The 21,746-nt window shown below is 49.0% G+C and overlaps 1 protein-coding gene across 1 annotated transcript in view; it reads left to right on the top strand.

The window, feature by feature from the left end:
* Window positions 1–21,746, top strand: part of LOC139259378 (atypical chemokine receptor 3-like) — a 107,885-nt gene that overhangs the window by 902 nt on the left and 85,237 nt on the right. The window lies entirely within an intron of this gene.

The following is a 21,746-nucleotide window of genomic DNA, read 5'->3' as shown; positions in this document are numbered from 1 at the left end:
TCGTAACCAAAGACTGGTTAGGCGACGATAAGGCAGACAAGAGAAGAGACCATCTCTTGACCAGCTGTGGCTTGAAAACATTCGCCTTAATGAAGGACCTGCTGGCACCCGAGAAACCAGCAAGCAAGTCATTTGAAGGGTTGAGCACACTGGTAAGAGACCACCTGAAGCCAGCGAGCAGCCTACACATGGCCAGACACAGGTTCTACAACTACAGACGCTGTGTGGGCCAGAGCATACCCAACTTCGTGGCAGAACTGCGGAGGTTGGCTAGCTTATGTGAGTTCTTCAATGAACTAAGGAGAGAAATACTGAGAGACTTTTTTATTAAAGGAATAGGCCACACAGGCATATTCCGAAAGCTCATAGAGACCAAGAACGTGACCCTAGAGGCAGCAGCACTGGTTGCACAGACATTCTTCGCAGGAGAAGAAGAAACGAGGTTGATCTACACTGCGGGTACGACAACTAACGAAACATCGGATCAAGGGGTTCACAGCATGAAACAAGCCGCTACCCCCACACACAGACAAAGGCAGGAGAGCAGACCCTCAACAGCAGGCAGTGGCGCCAGAAGCCATCAAGGGCCACATGAACGGCCGTTCACACCTCATCAACCCACAATGCGAGCAATCAACTACAAACTAAGAGAAGCTCAAGAGAGATCAGCCAGACGCAGCTCATCCTTTGGAAACAATGGAAGCGGTCTGTGCTGGGGATGTGGGGGAAGGCACTCATCAAGTGGGTGTCGATTTCAGCATGCCGTTTGCAGAAACTGCGACTATACAGGGCATCTGGCCCGCATGTGCAGAAAAACGGCAGCTCGGCTGGCATACGAATCGGAAGGGTCAGAAAGCGGACAAGAAGACGGTGGGGACAGTACCCGGGACACCGAGGTACAGCGGGTCAACACGATCAATGGCCACTGCTCTTACAACAAGACGCCTCCAATAACGATGAGCATCCTACTCAACGGGATACCCGTCAACATGGAGCTGGATACGGGAGCGAGTCAATCTCTCATGAGCACTCAACAATTTGAACAGCTGTGGCCGCACAAAAGAGACAGACTGAAATTCAGAAGGGTCGACACCAAACTAAGGACCGATACCAAAGAAATCGTCCCAGTCCTTGGCTGCGCCATGCTCTCAGTCACACACAAAGGGACAGTGAACCGACTTCCCCTGTGGATTATCCCCGGAGATCTCCCAGCACTGTTGGGGAGAAGCTGGCTGGCAAAACTAAACTGGAAATGGGATGATGTTCACGCCATGTCGTCAGAGGAACGGACCTCCTGCTCAACAGTTCTAAGTCGATTTGAACATCTCTTTCAGCCAGGTGTGAGCACCTTCAAAGGGACTAATGTCAAAATCTACATCACACAGGATGCTAGACCGGTCCATCACAAGGCTAGAGCTGTGCCCTATGTGCTGAGGGAAAAGATTGAACATGAACTGGACCGGCTTCTGCGGGAAGGCATTATCTCACCCGTGGAATTTAGCGATTGGGCAAGTCCCATCGTCCCCGTCATGAAGCCTGATGGATCTGTACGAATCTGTGGGGTCTACAAATCTACCATAAGCAGAGTCTCCCTACAGGACCAATACCCGTTGCCCAGAGCAGAGGACCTATTTGCCACATTGGCTGGAGGAAAGCTTTTCTCAAAACTAGATCTCACATCTGCGTATATGACGCAAGAACTGACCGACGAGTCTAAGCTACTCACCACCATCAACACACATCGAGGCCTTTTCATGTACAATCGATGCCAATTCGGCATCAGGTCGGCAGCTGCTATATTCCAGCGCAACATGGAGAGTCTGCTCAAGTCCATCCCGGGGACGGTTGTATTTCAAGACGACATACTTATCACGGGCAGGGACACCGATTCCCATCTCCGTAATTTGGAGGAAGTACTAAAGCGGTTGGATTGGGTAGGTCTAAGAGTCAAGAAATCCAAGTGCCTGTTTCTCTCGCCCGAGGTTGAACTTTTGGGCAGAAAGATTGCTGCTAATGGAATCCGCACAACAGTGTCCAAAACCGAAGCAATTCGCCTGGCACCCAGGCCCCGGAATGTCTCGGAACTGCGCGCCTTTCTCGGGCTACTCAGTTACTTTGGGAACTTTATGCAGAATTTAAGCACGCTGCTGGAGCCTCTCCACGTGCTACTCAGAAAGGGGTGTGATTGGTTTTGGGGGGACGCCCAGGTACGCACCTTCAATAAGACACGCAACCTTCTATGTTCCAACAGTGTTTTGGCTTTCTTTGATCCAGGTATAAAGCTAGTTCTTACATGTGATGCATCAGTGTATGGGGTCGGGTGCATTTTACAACATGTCAATGCTGCGGGTAAATTACAACCCATAGCTTATGCCTCCAGGTCACTTTCGCGGGCGGAGCGCGGGTACAGAATGATGGAGAAGGAGGCGCTCGCGTGCGTGTACGGTGTCAAAATGATGCACCAATACCTTTTTGGGGCCATGTTCGCATTAGAAACCGACCACAAGCCCCTCACGTCCCTACTATCTGAGAGCAAGGCAATAAACGCCAACGCCTCGGCGTGCATTCAACGGTGGGCACTCATGCTGGCGTCTTACGACTACACCATAAGGCACAGACCAGGAACAGACAACTGTGCCGACGCGCTTAGCAGGCTACCCCTGGCGACCACGGAAGGGTCTGACGAACAGGAGATAGTCATGGAATCAATGCCTTTGAGTCCACAGGTTCGCCCATGATGGCTCGCCAAATCAGAGCCTGGATGTCCAGCGACCCCATATTATTCTTAGTAAAAAGATGTGTCTTAACTGGTGACTGGGCAGAGGCTCGCGATGCCTGCCCCGAGGAGATCAAACCTTTCCATAGGCGCATGCATGAACTATCACTACAGGCATACTGCCTGATGTGGGGCAGCCGAGTAGTTATGCCTCTGCGAGGCAGAGAGGCATTTGTCCGGGAGCTCCACCGTGAGCATCCGGGGATCGTTCTCATGAAGGCCACAGCCAGATTCCACGCCTGGTGGCCTGGCATTGACGCGGACTTGGAGCTCTGCGTCCGACAGTACACCATTTGTGCCCAGCTTAGTAATGCACCCAGGGAGGTGCCCCTGGCCCTGGCGCACCAAACCGTGGTCACGGGTGCACGTAGACGATGCAGGCCCATTCATGAGCAAAATGTTCCTCGTAGTTGTAGATGCATTTTCGAAGTGGACCGAATGCACCATTTTAAACTCGAGCACCACCTCCACCACTGTGGAGAGCCTTGGAACAATGTTTGCAACGCATGGAATTCCTGACATATTGGTCAGTGATAATGGTCCATGCTTCACCAGCGCAGAATTCCAAGATTTTATAAGTGACCACGGCATAAATCACATTAAGACGGCACCGTTCAAGCCGGCCTCCAACGGCCAAGCGGAGCGAGCAGTGCAAATCATTAAACAAGGCGTGCTCAAAATCCAAGGTCCCACGCTGCAGGGCCGCCTGTCGCGACTGCTGCTGGCATACAGATCTCGTCCGCATTCATTGACTGGAGGTCTCCCCGCACAACTATTGATGAAACGGACCTTAAAGACAAGGCTCTCATTAATCTTCCCAGACATGCATGAAATTGTTGAGGCAAAGCGCCGTAAGCTAACTGAGTACCATGACCGAAATTCGGGGGGAGGTGGAATGAGATAGGGGACAAAGTGTTTGTGCTAAACTATGGCAGGGGTCCCAAATGGCTTGCAGGGACAGTAACAGGCAAGAAAGGAAACAGGTTACTGGTAGTACAAATGGACAATGGCCTAACCTGCCGGAGGCATGTCGACCAAGTTAAAAGTAGATTTACCAACAACACTGCTGAACCAGAGGCAGACTACAATGTGGAACTCACACCACACCCGGTGGACAGACAGAGGGGGAACAACCTGAGGAAAGGGCAATCCCAACAGACAGCCCAGCGAGACACCAACAATCATACTGAACGAAACAGACAGCCCAGGCGAGATACCAGAAATCACACCAAAAGAAAAACAGGCACCAAGGCAAACTGAACCACAACTAAGACGCTCCACGCGAGAGCGTAGACCACCTGAGAGACTGAACCTATAAAGACAATAAGACCTTGGGGGAGGGTGATGTCATGTATCTCACATTACTGTACATAACTGTATCTTACTATGCTATACATGACTGTAACTAGAGATAACCTGCTTACCTTACCACCAGGGGTGCACTTGCAGGAGGCACTGGATACCTGTCCCAGACAGGTATATAAAGACAGGTCTCAGGCAAGTGTGGCATTCGAGAGCTGTGCAATAAAGGTGCAGGTTCTGAGTGACCTTGACTTCAGCATGTGCCTCGTGTGAGTCTGTACTGCAGGGACAGGACTTTACAAATATAGTAAAGCACTGTCACCAGTGCAATGCATCTCTTCAATTACTAGGCCATTTTAGATATATTTCTCCCTGGACAACTGAAGCTTTGGCTTTCACTTTGCCTGCACCTTTGAATAGGTGAAGTCCCAAGGGACCTTTTCCAAAACTCAAGCTGCAATATGAGCAATTCATGGATAGCACATTTCTCGAAGTGGTCACTCTGCAGCTTAAGAGTGTACAGGCAGAAAGGGAATGGGTGACTGCCAGACAGACAAGGAGGGTCGGGCAGGAATCCCCGAAGTGCATCTCACAGAGCTGGGACCAATATTCTCGCTGGGGATGGGGGTCGGCGGGAGGGCGGGGGTTGCGAGTGCTGTTGGGGAGGGTTTCAACTCGTAGCTCCTTCTGAGGTGCTATGGGGACTTCTATACTATAAACTGGTTTGCAGTGTGCTCTGTATTCATCAGCTCACTGGTGTCATGTTTACCACGACTGTCGAATTTGACCATTTTGATGTGGCCCATGTAGAGCAAAGTGAGCAGGTTGAAAATATTTGCAGATTACTGGTTTCCCAAAGGTTCAAGAGGATATAGAAGAGGCACATATGGCTATCAGGACGGGATCCCATTGCCCAAATGGTAAATTCCATGGTGACCACCAGCATCTTAACCTCTTTGCAACTTGTTCCTTCCAGGGTACTACAGGGGATCTCTATAATACAAACCAGATCATTGTTGTCATGTTTGCATTCATCAGGTCACTGGTGCCATGTCAGTTCATGGTTTGCTGGTACCAAAATGGTGATCTATGTGTGGAGGCGAAGGATGTGGTTAAATACTTAATGAATACTTTGCAGCAGAAAAGAGGGGGAACGATGCTGACGTTGAAGTTCAGGAAGAAGATAGTAAAATATTGGACAGGATAAACATATTAAGAGAGGACGTGTTAAAGGGCGTAGCATCCTTGAAAGTAGATGATTTGCATGGACTGGATTAAATATATCCGAGACTATTAAAAGAAGCAAGAGAGAGAATCATGGAAGCTCTGACCATCATTTTCCAACCCTCCCCCGCTACAGGAGTTGTGCCAGAGGATTGGAGAACTGCTAACATTGTACCATTGTTTAAAAAGGGAGGAAGGGATAAACCAAGTAATTACAGGCCAGTTAACTTCGGTGTTGGGCAAATTACAGGAATCCATTCCGAGGGACAGTATAAACCTTCATTTAGAAAGACACAGATTAATCAAGGACAGTCAGCATGGATTTGTTAAGGGAAGGTCATGTCTGACTAACTTGCTTGAGATCTTTGAGAAGGTAACAACGAGAGTCGATGAGGGTAGTGCGTTTTATGTAGTTTACATGGATTTTAGCAAGACTTTTAACAAGGTCTCACCTGGCAGGCTGATCAAAAAAAGTAAAAGCACATGGGATCCAAGGGAGAGTGGCAAATTGGATCCAAAATTGCCTCAGTGGCAGGAAGCAAAGGGTAATGGTTGAGGGTAGTTTTTGCAACTGGGAGGCTGTTTCTAGTGGGGTTCTACAGGGCTCAGTACTCGCTCCCTTACTTTTTGTTATATATATTAATGATTTAGACTTAAATGTAGGGGGCATGATAAAGAAATTTGCAGATGATACAAAAATTTCCCGTAAAGTTGACAGTGAGGAGGAAAGCTCTAGACAGGAGGAAAATATCGATGAACTGGTAAGTTGGGCAGAAAAGTGGCATATGGCATTCAATCTGGAAAAGTGTGAGGTAATGCAATTTGGGGGAAGGACAACAAGGCAAGGGAATATACAATAAATGGGAGGATACTGAGAGGTGTGGAGGAATAGGGGGGAGCTTGGACTATATGTCCGCAGATCCTTAAAGATAGCAGGACAGGTCGATAAGGTAGTTAAAAAGGCATACGGAATGCTTTCCTTTATTAACCGAGGCATAGAACACGAGCATGGAAGTTATGCTAGAACTGTATACAACATTAGTTAGGCCACAGCTTGAGTACTGCGTGCAGTTCTGGTCACCACATTACAGAAAGGATGTGATTGCACTAGAAAGGGTGCAGAGGAGATTTACGAGGATGTTGTCAGGACTAGAAAACTTTAGCTATGGGGAAAGATTGGATAGGCTGGGATTGTATTACTTGGAACAGAGGAGGCTGAGGGGAAATTTAATTGAGGTGTATAAAATTATGAGGAGCTTAGATAGAGTGGATAGGAAGGACCTATTTCCCTTTGCAGAGGAGTCAATAACCAGGGGGCATAGATTTAAAGTAGTTGGTTGAAGGATTAGAGGGGAGATAGGAAAAATGTCTTCACCCAGAGGGTAGTGGTGGTTGGAACTCTGCCTGAAAGAGTGGTAGAGGCAGAAATTCTCATCGCATTTAAAAAATACTTGGATGTGTACTTAAAGAGCCATAGTCTACAGGGCCACGGACCTAGTGCTGGAAGGTGGGATTAGGTTGTGTAGCTCTTTTTCGACTGGCATGGATGGCCTCCTGTGTAGTAATTTTTCTATGAGTGCCAAATGGGAATTCCATTATGTATGTTGTACTTGCTGGAGGAAGAAGAGGGGAGACACTTAGGGAAGCCAGGCATATCCAGCAGCTCCAAAGAACAAGAAGACCTTCCCACCAGTAGCCTGCTAACAGGACCAATAAACTCTGCTGCTCCATCCAGAGCATAAGCCAGGAGATGTGTCTGAGGAGGCTGCAATTCAGTAAAAAAGCCTTGGAACAGATAGCTGTGTCTCATGCTCTAAACAGACTCCATCCAACATTCGCCACAAAGACTGCACTTTCCATGGCTGAAAAAGTGACAACTGCCTTTAACCTCTTTGTAACTAGCTCCTTCTGAGGTGCTATGGGGACTTCTATACTATAAGTGTCATGTATCTTACATTATTATATATAACTGTATCCTAACATGCTATACATGACTGTAATAAGATATGACCTGTAACCACCAGCATACCTTACCACCAGGAGTGCACTTGCAAGAGACAGGTATATAAGGACAGATCTCAGACAAGTGCAGCATTCCAGAGCTGTGAAATAAAGGTGCAGGTCCAGAGTGACCTTGACTTCACTACATGCCTCGTGTGAATCTGTACTGAGGGGACAGGACTTTACAGTGGCGACGGGTTACGGGATTACAAAATCCACAGAATGCCGAACAACGGATCAGATGAAAAGTACAATGCGGGAGACAATTGGGAGGACTTTATAGAAAGGCTCCAGCAAAGCTTTTTAACCAAAGACTGGTTCGGCGACGATAAAGCAGACAAGTGAAGAGCCCATCTCTTGACCAGCTGTGGCTCGAGAACATACGCTTTAATGAAGGATCTGTTGGCACCCAGCAAGCAGCTCATTTGAAGAATTGAGCACACGGGTAAGAGACCACCTGAAGCCAGCGAGCAGCCTACACATGGCCAGACACAGGTTCTACAACTACGGACGCTGTGTGGGCCAGAGCATACCCGACTTCGTGGTGGAACTTCGGAGGTTGGCTAATTTATGTGAGTTCTCCGATGAACTGGGGAGAGAAATGCTGAGAGACTTTTTCATTGAAGGAATAGGCCACGCAGGCATATTCCGAAAGCTCATAGAGACCAAGAACCTGACCTTAGAGGCAGCAGCACTGCTTGCACAGACATTCTTGGTAGGGGAAGAAGAAACGAGGTTGATTTACAATGCAGGTACGACAACTAACGAAATATCGGAAGAAGAAGTTCACAGCACGAAACAAGCTGCTACCCCCACACACAGACAAAACCGGGAGAACAGGTTCTTGACAGCAGGCAGAAGCCATCAAGGGCCACAGGAACAGCCGTTCACACCTCATCAACCCACAATGCGAGCAATCAACTACAAACTGAGAGAAGCTCAAGAGAGATCAGCCAGACGCAGCTCATTCTTTGGGAACTCTTTGAACAATGGAACAGGTCTGTGCTGGAGGTGTGGGGGTGGGCACTCGTCAAGGGGATGTCGATTTCAGCAGGCTGTTTGCAGAAATTGTGAATATACAGGGCATTTGGCCCGCATGTGCAAAAAAACGGCAGCTCGGCTGGTATACGAATCAGATGGGTCGGAAAGCGGACCAGAAGATGGTGGGGACAGTACCCGGGACACCGGTGTACAGCGGGTCAACACGATCAATGGCCGCTGCTCCTACAACAGGACGCCTCCTATAATGATGAGGGTCCTACTCAACGGGATATCTGTCAACATGGAGCTGGATACGGGAGCGAGTCAATCTCTCATGGGCGCTCAACAATTTGAACAACTGTGGCTGCATAAAAGAGACAGACCAAAACTCACAAGGGTCGACACCACACTAAGGACCTATACCAAAGAAATCGTACCAGTCCTCGGCAGCACCATGCTCTCTGTCACACACAAAGGGACAGTGAACTGACTTCCCCTGTGGATTGTCCCCGGAGACCCCCCAGCACTGCTGGGGAGAAGCTGGCTGGCAAAACTAAACTGGAAATGGGATGATGTCCATGCCATGTCATTAGAGGAATGGACCTCCTGCTCAACAATTATAAAGTGATTTGAACATCTCTTTCAGCCAGGTGTGGGCACTTTCAAAGGGTAAAAAGTCAAAATCTACATCACACAGGATGCTAGACCGGTCCATCACAAGGCCAGAGCTGTACCCTATGTGATGAGGGAAAAGATTGAACACGAACTAGACAGGCTTCTGCGGGAAGACATTATATCACCTGTGGAATTTAGCGACTGGGCAAGTCCCATCGTCCCAGTCATGAAGCCTGATGGATCCGTACGAATCTGTGGGGACTACAAATCTACCATAAACAGAGTCTCACTACAGGACCAGTACCGCTGCCCAGAGCGGAGGACTTATTTGCCACATTGGCTGGAGGTAAACGTTTCTCAAAATTAGACCTCACATCTGCGTATATGACGCAAGAATTGACCGAGGAATCCAAGCTACTCACCACCATCAACACACATCGAGGCCTTTTCATGCACAATCGATGCCCATTCAGCATCAGATCGGCAGCTGCCATATTCCAGCGCAACATGGAAAGTCTCCTCAAGTCCATCCCGGGGACGGTTGTATTTCAAGACGACATACTTATCACGGGCAGGGACACCGACTCCCATCTCCGTAATTTGGAGGAAGTACTAAAGCGGTTGGATCGGGTAGGCCTCTCAGTCAAGAAATCCAAGTGCCTGTTTCTCGCACCCGAGGTTACATTTTTGGGCAGAAGGATTGCCGCTGATGGAATCCGCCCAACCGAGTCCAAAACAGAAGCAATTCGCCTGGCACCCAGGCCCCGGAATGTCTCGGAACTGCGCGCCTTTCTCGGGCTACTCAATTACTTTGGGAACTTTATGCAGAACTTAAGCACACTACTGGAGCCTCTCCACGTGCTACTCAGGAAGGGGTGCGATTGGTTTTGGGGGGACGCCCAGGAATGCGCCTTCAATAAGGCACGCAACCTTCTGTGTTCCAACAGTGTTTTGACTTTCTTTGACCCAGGTAAAAAGCTAGTTCTCACATGCGATGCGTCAGCATATGGGGTCGGGTGCGTTTTGCAACATGTCAATAGTGCGGGCAAATTACAACCCATAGCTTATGCCTCCAGGTCACTTTCGCGGGCGGAGTGCGGGTACGGAATGGTAGAGAAGGAGGCACTCGCGTGCGTGTACAGTGTCAAAAAGATGCACCAATACCTTTTCAGGGCCAAGTTCGCGTTAGAAACCGACCACAAGCCCCTCACGTTCCTCCTATCCGAGAGCAAGGCAATAAACGCCAATGCCTCGGCGCGAATTCAAAGGTGGGCACTCATGCTGGCATCCTACGACTATACCATAAGGCACAGACCAGGCGCCGACAACTGTGCCGAAGCGCTCAGCAGGCTACCCCTGGCGACCACGGAAGGGTCTGACGAACAGGACTGTGAGATAGTCATGGCAATCAATGCCTTTGAGTCTACAGGTTCGCACATGACGGCTCGCCAAATCAGAGCCTGGACGGCCAGCGACCCCACGTTATCCTTAGTAAAAAGAGGTGTCCTAACCAGTGACTGGGCAGAGGCTCACGATGCCTGCCCCGAGGAATTAAAACCGTTTCACAGGCGCATGCATGAGCTATCACTACAAGCAGACTGCCTGATGTGGGGCAGCCGAGTAGTCATGCCTCTGCGAGGCAGAGAGGCATTTGTCCGGGAGCTCCACCGCGAGCACCCGGGGATCGTTCTCATGAAGGCCATAGCCAGATCCCACGTCTGGTGGCCTGGTATTGACACGGACTTCAAGCTCTGCGTCCGAAGGTGCATCATTTGTGCCCAACTCAGCAATGCCCCCAGGGAGGCTCCACTGAGCCCCTGGCCCTGGCCTACCAAACCGTGGTCGCGGGTGCACATAGAGTATGCAGGCCCATTCATGGGCAAAATGTTCCTCGTAGTTGTTGATGGATTTTCAAAGTGGATCTCATGCACCATTTTAAACTCGAGCACAACCTCCACCACTGTGGAGAGCCTCGCAACCATGTTTGCAACAAACGGAATCCCTGACATATTGGTCAGTGACAATGGTCCATGTTTCACCAGCGCAGAATTCCAAGACTTTATAATTGACCACGGCATAAATCACGTCAAGACGGCACCGTTCAAGCCGGCCTCCAACGGCCAGGCAGAGAGAGCAGTGCAAATCATTAAACAAGGCATGCTTAAAATCCAAGGTCCCATGCTGCAGGGTCGCCTGTCGCGACTGCTGCTGGCATACAAATCTGGTCCACGCTCACTGACTGGGATCACCCCCGCGCAACTGTTGATGAAAAGGACTTTAAAAACAAGGCTCTCATTAATCCTGCCAGACATGCACGAAATCGCTGAGGCAAAGCGCCATAAGCTGACTGAGTACCATGACAGAAATTCGAAGGGGAGATGGAATGAGATAGGGGACAAAGTGTTTGTACTAAACTATGGCAGGGGTCCCAAATGCCTTGCAGGGACAGTAACGGGCAAGGAAGGAAACAGGCTACTGGTAGTACAAATGGACAATGGCAAAACTTGCCGGAGGCATGTACACCAAGTCAAAAACAGATTTACCAACAACACTGCGGAACCAGAGGCAGACTACAATGTGGAACTCGCACCACACCTGGTGGACAGACAGAGGGAACAACCTGAGGAAAGGGCAATCCCAACAAACAGCCCAGGCGAGTCAACAACAATCACACCAATCGAAACAGACAACCCAGGCGAAATACCAGCAACCACACCCAAAGAAAAACAGACACCAAGGCAAACAACTGAACCACAACTCAGACGCTCCACGCGAGAGCGTAGACCACCTGAGAGACTGAACCTATAAAGACAATAAGACCTTGGGGGAGGGTGATGTCATGTATCTTACATTATTATATATAACTGTATCCTAACATGCTGTGCATGACTGTATTAAGATATGACCTGTAACCACCAGCATACCTTACCACCAGGGGTGCACTTGCAAGAGACAAGTATATAAGGACAGGTCTCAGGCAAGTGCATCATTCCAGAGCTGTGAAATAAAGGTGCAGGTCCAGAGTGACCTTGACTTCACTACATGCCTCGTGTGAATCTGTACTGAGGGGACAGGACTTTTCAATAAGCTAGTTTGCAGTGTGCCCTGCGTTCATCAGGTCACTGATGCCATGTCAGTGCATGGTTTGCTGGTAGCTGCCCCAATCTGCTTATTCTCTGGTGTGCCAGTTCTCTCACCCTCATAAATTAAATCTCTAAATTGGTTTCCGCACATCCTAAACTAATCAATATATTTCTACATATCCGTAGAGAACTGACTCAACTCAAGGTCTCCTTGCTCACATTATTGAGGAAACATTGATGGTTTTTCCATAGCTTGGATAGCGAAGGCCATTGCTATTTTGTCAAGAAAAATTACCAGAAAAACATACTTTGTTGCAGTGACATAATCATATCTCATAGTATCCCTCAGTCAGAAACATCCATCATCATAGGCAGTCCCTCGAAGCAAGGATGACTTGCTTCCATGTCAAAAAAGGATGAGTTCACAGGTGTTTCAATGAAGGACCTAATATTCCAGGTCCTGAACTGCATCCTAAAGGGTGGAAGATGCCTGTGCGTAGATTTTTTTTTAACGTGTGGTGGCCGTTGCACACCAGCCACCACACGAGATCAGAATCATATTTTTCTTTTGTACCACATAATTGTTTCCTGGATAATGTTCCTATTTTTTCCTGTAACTCTAATTATGTGAAAATACAGGAAGAAACACATGGAAACAATGAAATATCATTAAACAGTAAACAAATATGCTAGTTCCATAATGTGTTTTGTATGTTGAAAGTTGCTCATTTGGTAATGCCTATGTCATATTTCCATGGAAGACAAACATATCCTGCCTGTTTGTTTTCACACACCCTTTAGTGTCCCAGTTTTAAAATCACATCCAGCAAATATTTATATAAAAACAGAGGCTGTGTCTTGTATTTTGCATGCACAGGACAGCTCGAGACCGTGTCTGATCACATAATTCCTCATGGAGGAAGCTGAGACCATCTGTGACTCATATTTGCTATTTTAATGGAAGCATTAACCCATTTAAATTAAATAACTGAATGCCTTTCTTAAAATAATGGACAGATGAATTTCATATGAACACATTACATGTTTCCCAGCTAATACCCTGTATTGCTGATGATAATTTCCAGGCATAATGTTTTTAAATCACTTTTCAGCTCTTACATTAGCTTTCAGAACTGGGAAAATACTGATCCTCACTCCTACGATTTATTTTCTGTCATGTGATGAATTTATTTTTAAACCTTACTTTTGGATCTGGCATGGCATTGGTAAATCAGATGGATGTTATGCCATGTAATGCACAATATAGTCGATCTCCATTGTTCCTGCAAAAAAAAAGAATTTCAACGGCCTCTCATTTTTCCAACTCTCTGATTCTTTCTATGGGCTGGACTTTCCACTTGAGATCGCTGGGCTATCGCCCATTTATTGCCCAAAAAGGCAGGCTATTGCCCACTTTACCTTAAAAGTGGAAGGTTGGGCTGGAACATCGCCCAAAGATCGCCAGCCCAACTTTCGTTTCACATTGCCGAGGTGATCGCCCACACATCACCTACCACAACGTTCGGCACATTGCCCACACATCGCCAGGCTGATTGCTTGCTGAGAAGATCGCTGGAGAAAAGCTGCTCTTACTTGGCACGCTTCACAGAACTCTGCATTACAGGCGCCATTTTGAATGTCGGGGGAAGTGAGAGACTGCTTAAAGAAGGGGCTTATAATTTGTGAGTTATTTTAGGGCCTTAGTTACTGATTGATCCACTCACATTTATATTTATATTTATTTTAGTACAAAGGGCATTTATAGTGATAGTGGGGTCTGTAACTTCTCTACCATTATTTGCAAATGCTCACATGCTGGAGTCCAAAGTTTAGTGAAGGGCCCAATGAAAGAGGTGGCAGACTACTGCGGAGGAGGAAACCGTACACCCGATGAACTTACAGGGAAAAGCAATCATACCTGAACTTGTCTGATAACACGTGCCTTAGGAGGCTGCACTTCCGAAAGGAGGGAATCGCTGAGATATGCCAGCTCATCAAGGGAGATCTGCAGTCTACTGCACTGCCCGTTGAGGTAAAGGTTACTGCGGCACTATCCTACGCATTGGGCTCCTTTCAGGCTTCAGCTGGCGACATCTGTGGTATCTCTCAGCACGCCACACATTGCTCCATTCGACAGGTGACTCAAGCCATTTACGCTCACAGCATGGACTTTATAAGCTTCCCTGTGACCAGGGAGGCACAGACCGGGAGGGCTTTGAGTTTCTCGAGAATAGCAAACTTCCCCAAGGTGCAGGGAGCAATAGACTGCACGCACATCGCCCTGAAAGCACCTTTACAGGATGCGGAGGTGTTTCCTAACCGAAAGGGATTCCACTCCCTGAATGTGGAGCTCATTGTCCACCACAACCAAATAATCATGGCAGTAAATGCTAAATTTCCAGGCAGCATCCATGATGCGCACATCTTGCATGAGAGCGCTGTCTCTGACCTGTTTTAACAGTCAGCCACAATGTCATGGTTGGATACTTGGGGATAAAGGATATGACCTTGCCAGCTGGCTCATGACCCCCTTGCGTAATCCCCAGACGGAAGCCGAGAAGCGTTATAACAAAATCCATATAGACACACGCAATATCGTCGAAAAGACAATTGGAGTGCTGAAGCAGCGCTTCAGATGCCTGGATCACTCTGGAGGCAGCCGACAATACCACCCTGACCAGGTCGCTGAGTTTATTGTGGTGTGCTGCATGTTGCATAATCTAGCTATAAAGAGAGGACAACAATTGCCAGATGGGGCTGCTGGTCCACCTCAGGAAGGAGTGGAGGCGGAAGAGGAAGAGGAGGAGGTAGGTGAGGACCTCAGGGAGGACAATCAGCCTGGCGATGAAGCCATGCCCCCCCGCAAGACTGGAAAAACCCTGTGTGAGTTACGCGGCTGCAAAACTGTTGCATCAGCAGCTCATAAATGAATGCTTTGCATGAACTTACATTGGGGACAGTCAAAGTCACAGGTACGGAAAGACAACAGTTGCGTTATGTTTCATCCTTGCCTGGTCTGGCCTGGCCATTGTTTTCCAACAATTGTATTCATGTTTTACCTTACCTTCCGTTATTAGAAGACACTGCACAACAACTATAAAATGCAATAAAAAATGATAATGATTGAACAATTTAACTAATTTTTTTTGTAACTGATACAACCCCCCCCCCCCCACCCCAACAGTCAACCAACAATAATTTTAAAAAACAACAATATAACAACAATAACAATAACAACAATAAAACAACAATAAAGCACCCCCTCCCTACCTGCGGCCACGTTTCCCTCCAGGTCCTTTACCCGCCTCCCCCCCCCCCCCCCATGTCTTAACCTCCCCTGTTTTGGTCCCTGGGTAGCGAGACGAGTTGGGTGTGCAGCGGGCGATGGCAAGACTTCCTGCTGTGAGGGGTGGGGGTGTGACGGTGCTCGATCGGCTCTTGGGGTGTTGGAGGGGAAGATGTTCCTGCGGAAACACCTTCCGAGCCAGAAGGAAGTACTTCCTCATGACTCTCTTCTGTTCTGGTGGTATGTACGACGGCACCTTAGAGTGCAGTGACGTGTCCCGCCACTATCGCATGCAGCAAGGCATCAATGGAGGTGGTCTGTGCACACATATACCGGATCATCTGCTGCGTATGCTCCGAATTGCGAGCAGACACCCGGGACATGTCCCTCGTGTAAACCACGAACACCTAGAGGAGCTCGCGACTTATTGCGACATTCTCCATGCACAGTTTGGTCAAGCACTCGATACGATCGGCCAGAGGAGGCGCATGCTGACCTCGCTAACTCGACCTCAGTGGGGTCGGCGTGAGCACTAAGATGTCCTTTGGCGTCGCCAGCTGCAATCTGCTTGATCCCGCTACTACTTCTGAAGAAGATGACGTTATGGCCGCAGGTCCCACAGGTGAAAGATGAATCAGAGGGATGCATCCTCCTCCATTTCAACGATATCCTCCTCTTCAGGCTCGGTTGTCTGTTCATCATCGTTTTCCTCCTCCCCACCCATGGTGAGGGCCACCTGCAACAGTTCAGGTTCAGGTCTTGCCTCGCTGTGCATTGGTGTTGTTGGACCAGCAAAACACAATTGAGCTTATTAAACTTATTCATCATCGGCAGTCTCTCGGAATCGTGGCTGGACCGTGCGGTTGTGTTGCTGCTCGCTGTGAGCGGAGTGCTGGGTGCCCAGAGCCGCAGTGACGGGGCGCTGGCAGTGGATGTGCGGAGCCAGGGTCAGACTGCAGTTGCAGATCACATTAAAATTCCTCTTTTGGAGCCTGTTTCTGCCTTTTTGGAACCTAATGAATGTAAACGAGTTGTGGTTGTAAATATCAGTCACTAGACTGCCTCTGTGGTTACCCAAGTATTCTCTCTCAAGCAGAATATGACCGTCTCGCTCTCCAAGTCCTTTTCTGCAAAGACTTGTTTCCACTCGCAAAGTGAGTTCTTTGATGGCTGAACAGTCCGATATGAGAGCCACAGACCCTGTTACAGATGGGACAGACATTCGTCGAGGGAAGCTGTTGGTGGGGCTGGTTTGCCGTGTGCTCCTTCCGCTGCCTGCGCTTGGCCTCTTCATGCTCTTTGCATTGAGACTCGAAGAGCTCAATGCCCTCCTGGATGGACTTTCTCCACCTCGGGCGATCTGCAACCAGGGTCTCCCAGGTGTTAGTGGTGATGTCGCACTTTACCAGGGAGGCTTTGAGGGTATCCTTATAATGTTTCCACTTTGGCTCCTTTGGCTCGTTAACCATGAAGGAGCTCCGCATAAAGCATTTGCTTAGGGAGTCTTGTATCTGGCATGCGTACTATGTGGCCTGCCCAGTGAAGCTGATCGAGTATGATCAGTGCTTCACTACTGGGGATGTTAGCCTGGTCGAGGTCACTGACGTTGGTGCGCCTGTCCTCCCAGGGGATTTGCAGGATCTTACGGAGACATCGTTGGTGATATATTTCCAGCGACTTCAGGTGCCTTCTATACATCGTCCATGCCTCAGATCCGTACATGAGGGCGGGTATTACTACACCCTGTAAACCATGAGTTTGGTGGTAGATTTGAGGGCCTGGTCTTCAAACACTCTTTTCCTCAGAAGGCCGAAGGTTGTGCTGGCGCACTGGAGGCGATGCTGAATCTCCGCATCAATGTCTGCCTTTGTTGATAAGAGGCTCTCAAGACATGGGAAATGGTCCACGTTGTCCAGGGCCACGCTGTGGATCTTGATGATTGGAGGGCAGTTCTGAGCGGCGGTGATAGGCTGGTGGAGGACCTTTGTCTTACGGATGTTAAGCGTAAGACCCATGCTTTCATATGCCTCAGTGAATACATTGACTATATCCCGGAGTTCAGCCTCTGAATGTGCACAGACGCAGGCGTCGTCCGCATACTGCAGCTCAACGACAGAGGTTAGGGTGATCTTGGACCTGGCCTGTGAGCGGCGTAGGTTAAACAACTTCCCACTGGTTCTGTAGTTTAGTTCCACTCCAGCGGGGAGCTTGTTGATTGTGAGGTGGAGCATGGTGGCAAGGAAGATTGAAAAGAGGGTTAGAGCGATAACGCAGCCCTGTTTGACCCCGGTCCGGACGGGGATTGGGTCTGTAATGGATCCGTTGGTAAGGATCACGGCCTGCATGTCATCGTGAAGTAGGCGAAGGATGTTGACAAACTTTTGACGCTCCATAGACCCTCATGGTTGACAGTGTAAGATCGAAAAAGGCCATGTATAAGGGCTGGCGCTGCTCCCTGCATTATTCCTGCAACTGGCGCGCTGCAAAGATCATGTCTGTTGTGCCCCGTAGGGGACGAAATCCGCATTGTGATTCCAGGAGGAGCTCCTCAGCCACAGGGAGAAGACGATTGAGGAGAACTCGAGCGACAACTTTCCCAGTGGCTGAAAGCAGGGAGATTCCCCTGTAGTTGCCGCAGTCGGACTTGTCCCCATTTTAAAAAATGGTCACAATCACTGCATCTCTCAGATCTCCCGGCATGCTCTCCTCCCTCCAGATGTGAGAGATGAGGTCATGTATCCGCGCCAACAGCGCCTCTCTGCCATATTTTAGCGCCTCAGCAGGGATTCCATCCGCACCCGTAGCCTTGTTATTCTTAAGCTGTTTTATGGCTTTGCCTACCTCGTGCAACGTTGGAGTTTCACTGAGTTGGTGGCGAGTCGCATACTGCAGGGTGGAATCGAGAACACTCGAGTCAAAGGCAGAGTCTCAATTGAGGAGATCTTCAAAGTACTCCTTCCATCGGGCCCTGACAGCCTCGGTGTCCTTGATGAGTGTTTTCCCGTTCTTGGCCAGGAGTGGGGTGGGGCCTTGAGAGTTTGGACCATAGGTGGCCTTGACTGCAGCGAAGAATCCTTGCATATCGTGGCTGTCGACCAGTTGTTGTATCTCTTGTGCTTTCTCTATCCACCACCTGTTCTTTCAGTCCCAAGTTTTTTGTTGGACCTGAGCCTTTAGCCGTCTGTAATGCTGTTTTGCAGCTCCCGAGTTGGGCTGTTGCTTGAGGCTCAGAAATGCTTTGCGCTTGCTATCTATTAGTTCTTCAATCTCCTGATCATTTTCATCAAACCAGTCCTGATGTTTTCTGGTTGAGTGACCAAGTGTCTCTTCACAGGCACTGGTTATAGAGACCTGGAGAGCAGACCAAGTGCTATGGGGATTCAGCATCTCAGGGTCATCAAGGCACGCCAGATTGGCTGTGAGGCACTGGCTGTATAGGGCTCTTTTAGCTGCGTCACTAAGTGCCCCGGCATTAACTTTTTTGCGGAACTGCTTCTGCTGTCCCCTCTGCTTTGGGGCAATTTAAATTTTAAGAATGGATTGGATTAGGTGGTGGTCCATCCAGCAGTCGTCAGCTCCTGTCATGGCGCGGGTGATGCGCACATCCTTGCAATCCCTGGCTCGGACGATGACATAGTTGAGCAGGTGCCAGTGTTTGGAGCGAGGGTGTTGCCACGATGCCTTGTATTTGTCCCTCTGGCGGAACAGGGTGTTGGTGGTGAGGAGTTCATGTTCTAGACAGGAGCAGGGTACCGCTGGAGTTGGCTTTCCCTACCCCCTCTCTGCCAGTCACGCCTCCCAGAGGGCTGTGTCTTTGCCAACCCTGGCATTAAAATCATCCAGGAGCATCAATTTGTCGCCCGTGGGGACATGGGACAAGGATGTCTCAAGGTTGGAATAAAAACCCGCTTTAGCCTCATCCGTTGCATCGAGTGTAGGGGCGTACGCACTGATGACTGTGGCACATTGGTTCCGAGATAGGGTGATATGGAGAGTCATGAGGCGTTTGTTAACCCCACAGGGGGAGTCTTTGAGGCGGTCGACCAGCTCATTCTTGACGGCAAAGCCGATTCCACGAAGGCGGCGTTCTGCCTCTGGTTTCCCTTTCCAGATAAAGGTGTAACCTCCACCTTGTTCCTTCAACTGGCCTTCCCCTGCCCGCCGGGTCTCGCTTCGGGCAGCGATGTCAATGTCAAAATGTCTGAGTTTCCGGGCAACGATGGCCATGCGGTGTTCCAGCCTGTTGCTGTTGGGATTGTCCATGAGGGTCCTGACGGTCCAGGTCCCGAACTTCATACTGACGAAGTGGAAGATGTCTGTCCGTGAGTTGTTTTAACGTGGGGTGGCCGCTGCACACCGGCAACCACACGGGCTTAGCTGAACAAGGTCTTGGTCCAGTGGCAAGGGGTTCCAAGACAACTGGAGACCAGGCACAGCTCTATAAGCCTAATTGCCTACGGCAAAGTGTTGGCCGCAAGCTCGGCACCGTGTAGCGCCATTGATGGTAGATGGCCCGAGGGTAGGTTGGGGGGGCAGGCATTAGGAAGGTGAATTCCAAAGTTATTTTAAAAGTTAAAAGTTGATAAAGATTCCCAATTTATTTCAAAAGTTTTTAAGAGTTGTTAAAAGTCTAAGATGTAAATCAATAATAGATTATAAAAGTTTCCCCAATTTAAAAAGTTTCAAAAAGTTGGTTAAAAGTCAGAGATGTCGATTAATAAAAGATATTTAAAAGTATTTCGATTGAGAGTCTAAAATGTAAGTTTTAAAAGTTCTCCCAAATTGTTCAATAAATTTAAAAGTTGGTTAAAAGTTTAAAAATTAATTCAAAGTTGGTTGGGAGTATAAGAGTACGCCACGCCTCGGTCCCTTCAGCCGGTTCAGCGCCGGTCTCGGAGTCCCTTCAGCCAGCTCCACGTCCTCGAGTCCCTTTGGCAGGTCATCCCAGAGCCCCTTCGGCCAGTTAGACGTCCCCCGAATCCGGTGCAGAGTCCTTTTGGTCCAGGCGGCCCGGAAGAGAAGCGGCCAGTACAGGGTCCCTTCGGCCAGGGACAGAAGCGGCCGGTACGGGGTCCCTTCGGCCAGGGACAGAAGCGGCCGGTACGGGGCCCCTTTGGCCAGGGACAGAAGCTGCTGAATGTCCAGACCTCTCCCCAGTGGCATCCAGGCGTCCGGGCCCCCTTCGGAGACGACTGGGCCTCACGGTTGGTATCACACTAGGATTCACAGGGCAGGACATAGGGGCTGGAATCACCACCGCACTTGCTCTCTCCCCTGTCCTCCGCTCCCGGGCCGGGGTCTGTCCTCCACTCCCTCACTGCAACGTTATCAGCTCACACTGCCAGCTTATTAGAATGGAAGGGTACGCATTCTTGCACTGTACTGGCATATGAAGGAGGAGCAGCACTACTACAATAAATGAGACCAAGAGACGTTACATAATAATGCATCATACGGTAGTACATCCAAATTGAAATTCAGTGACCCAGAGAGTTGTGGAGGCTGGATCAGTCGGAGATAGACAGAATGATACGGGAGTGAACAGAGAAGGGGACAGATGGTCTGCGTCTGCTCTTATTTCTTATGTTGTTAACCTGAGAGTAGCATAGAGGCTGCATGCATAACATGACATCATTCGTATATTATAATTAAATGACGTTGCATTACTTTAACACTGCTTGACACATTACTCACATGACAAGGGTGGCTGAGCGACTGTGGCTGCGAACCAGTGCTGCAGTGCATTCCTTTAGGTCGGTCAGTGCGTCTACGCTCTGAGCAATTCTTAGATATCTTCCTCTGCAAACATGACAAGAGCATGGCATAAGCTAATTGACTAGGTACTATCATTGAAAGACAACAGTTTCCAACGTTATATGCGAATAGAGTTTGTATCCACAATGAATGCATGGTTATAACAAAGACCGTGTTTAGTATCTAATGCTTGACACAAACATCTTGACTACAATCTCCATTGAAGGGTCCCCGGGGGTAGTGGGAATCAGGACAGCTGGTGAGCTCGTCAATGACAGGAGCTAAAGTCCCAAAGTGTCCCAGGGCAGACAGTGACCAAGGGCAACTCTCCCCCAGTCCAGACTGGGTCACTGTGTAAATGACAGCAGGCGGAGAGACTGACACAGTGAGACTTAAAAAGGGCGCAGGTTCCGAGCCCTTTCCACATCTTAGCAGGGAATATATGCAAGAATAACAAGCTAATTTCAATCCGGGAAATTTATAATTATAATTTGCAACATTACAATTTAAAATCTATGCTTACTCTTGCTGAAGCAACCAGGCTGTTCCAGCGCTTCCGGCACTGGTCGGATCCCCTCGCCTTGTGGGACGCCGACGACACCATGTCGGCGATCTCGCCCTGGATTTTACAGTACGCCCGCGGTGGAGGTTTCCCACACCCACCCTGGGTTAATTGGGCCCACTGCGAGTGCACCTCCCCGACGAGGGCCTCATTGGCTTCATT

This window comes from Pristiophorus japonicus, chromosome 3, assembly GCF_044704955.1.
Source record: "Pristiophorus japonicus isolate sPriJap1 chromosome 3, sPriJap1.hap1, whole genome shotgun sequence".
NCBI classification, from domain to species: Eukaryota; Metazoa; Chordata; class Chondrichthyes; family Pristiophoridae; genus Pristiophorus; species Pristiophorus japonicus.
This window is presented reverse-complemented; position numbering and strand designations above follow the sequence as displayed.